We start from the raw sequence: 2,550 nt of genomic DNA on the forward strand, positions 1-2,550 counted from the left end.
AACTTCTTGCTCGACCTTCCCAGTGGCTCCATGTTTCTTTTCTTTCTTCCCCTTCTCCATCGCCTTATTTTCGTTTTTTTTAAGACTGATATGGTGATGTGAGGAAGAAGGAGGTAATACATGATGGTTCTGAGTGCCACTAGTGGTTCTGATTTCGCGACCATTTTGGTTCTCCACCCCTGCTCTTGCGCAGTTCATTGATTATGGAGTGGTTGCTCCCTTAATCTGCTTGTTCTCTTTTCTGACTGAATTTCTGCAGCAGTAACGAGTAACCATCTCCTTTTTTTCTTTTTTTTTTTTTTTGGTGATATGACGGAGAAGGAGGTAATACATGATGGTTCTGAGTGCCACTAGTGGTTCTGATTTCGCGACCATTTTGGTTCTCCACCCCTGCTCTTGCGCAGTTCATTGATTATGGAGTGGTTGCTCCCTTAATCTGCTTGTTCTCTTTTCTGACTGAATTTCTGCAGCAGTAACGAGTAAGAGGCTGTGTTGATCCTTTCCTCTCTGACCTTTTTGCACATATCTACACATATGACACTGAAAAACAAATGCATGAAGTTGGAATAAAGGCTAAGGTGCATGGTGAGAACTAGCTAAAGATGAGCTATTCACTCAGGATCAGCAAGATGGATAAAAAGAATAAGAAGTCCTGAGTGTATTCTCGTTTCCCTGATCTAATGCCCATAATAAGAAGAATTGCAGTCAAGATTAGGTTCAAGTTAAATGAAGGTACGTCATTCTAGTGTAACCTCGACAAGCCGAAATCTTCTGGAGAATCAAACGAGATAATGTCAGGGTGTTCCAGGTCCACATGTGTGTCTTTCGCCACTGCTAAGGTTACTTAATAAGATAACTAAAGCACGGTGGTCAGTGATCAACACAGAATAAGGTCCTAATTCCCACAAAGTTTTGACTGACTCGATCATAAAAACGACTCAAAAGAAAAACAAAAGAAAGGAAACGAGTTAGTAAACGACGAAAACCCTCCCCCAGACTTACTTCACACCGTCCCTGGTGTGAAAATAAATCAGAAAGAAGGTGAAAACAAGAATAAACATTTTTTTTCTTTGGTTGAGATACTTACCTGACTGGAGTGGGCGCTCCACAAAAATTTTGGGTGTTCTATCGTCAGATGGTCACCTGGAACAGCCGCTCTTTTCAGAGGGCAGATTGTTCCGTTGCTACAACCTAGAATTTTTGAAGTATCTCGGATTTTTTTGCTTTTTGACCCGAGACTCAATAAACTAAAACAAAAAATAAGTAAACAAAAACAAAACCAACTTATATTTACACTTACCAGTGGGTTGCCTCCCACCAAGCGCTTGGTTTAAGTCACTAGCTTGACTTGGTGACAGGGATCAGTCGGGTTGATCATGATGGCTTGTTCCAAAACAAGCTCCACAATCAGACATGTTCAGCTTCAGAACTCTGCACAACAACCCCTTCACAGCAGCTTCTCCTTTCTCTTTCAGCTCATGTGTGAGAATTACTCTGACTTTAGAGAAAGGTTTAGATGTACCCTTGTACTTTACCTCATACTCAATGGATTTCTTATCACACAAGCTAGGTATCAAAGTCATTGTAGGATCACCCTTGACCCTTTTCTTCTGGACTTTTTCTTTCACCTTTGCATTCCCACTGAGTTTCTTTGTATCAGTGTGAGGATCTCCATCCAGGACTTCTTTGATCACACTCTTATCTCCAAACTCCTTAGGACTTCTTTGATCACACAATTAGTGATACATAACGTAAAAGAGAAAATGAAATTATGATGGTGAAAAGTAATGATTTGCAAAAAAGAATGTGGGTTACATGGAAAAAAGAAAAAAGTCGAACATATTTCTCAAGAGGAAAAAAAAACATGGTGATGATCGGATAGAGAGAGGAGAGAGACATAATACAAGTTGTCAAATGTGGGACCATCTTAGTCACATGAATTGACTTAGTTAGCAATTGTTTGGTTTTAGTTACAAGAAAGTACTTCAGTAGCTGAAACTGCCTTTTATTGTAATAAAAACATCAAAACTGTCTCTCAGTGTTAATAACTCTAGATGTATCAGCAAAAAAAAAAAAAACCTTAAATCCTAGAGTTAATAATAGCAAAGAACGCCAAAACGGTTTTGAGTCAGCACTCAAAACACATACAAACTTCCGCAAAACTAATTAAAAAGCACCAAAATTGTTCGTAAACAGTATATTACTATTAAATTGCTGTAAGAGTTTGACTTAATTTTACAATGTTGATCCTTAAATTTTTCAATGTATCTTCTAAAATTAATGGTCCGGGTGTTTCAGGAATCAGCACAACTTCTACGTCAGCCTTTGAGTGTTTGACGATTTCGGCGAAGTTAGGCGTATTGAACGAAGTTTACTTCAAACTCCGCCGAAGAGAATTCTCGAGAAAATGTTTAAATTCCGAGCCCATACTTCTATAAGGAATGAGCTCTTGTCATTCATTTGCTTCACACCTTCCCTTCTTCAAACCTTCAAAAACTCTCTAGCTCCAAATCTCTTGTTTTTAACATGTCTTCTTCCCATGGTGACAAG

The sequence above is a fragment of the Brassica oleracea genome, chromosome C2 (genome assembly GCF_000695525.1).
Source record: "Brassica oleracea var. oleracea cultivar TO1000 chromosome C2, BOL, whole genome shotgun sequence".
NCBI lineage: Eukaryota > Viridiplantae > Streptophyta > Magnoliopsida > Brassicales > Brassicaceae > Brassica > Brassica oleracea.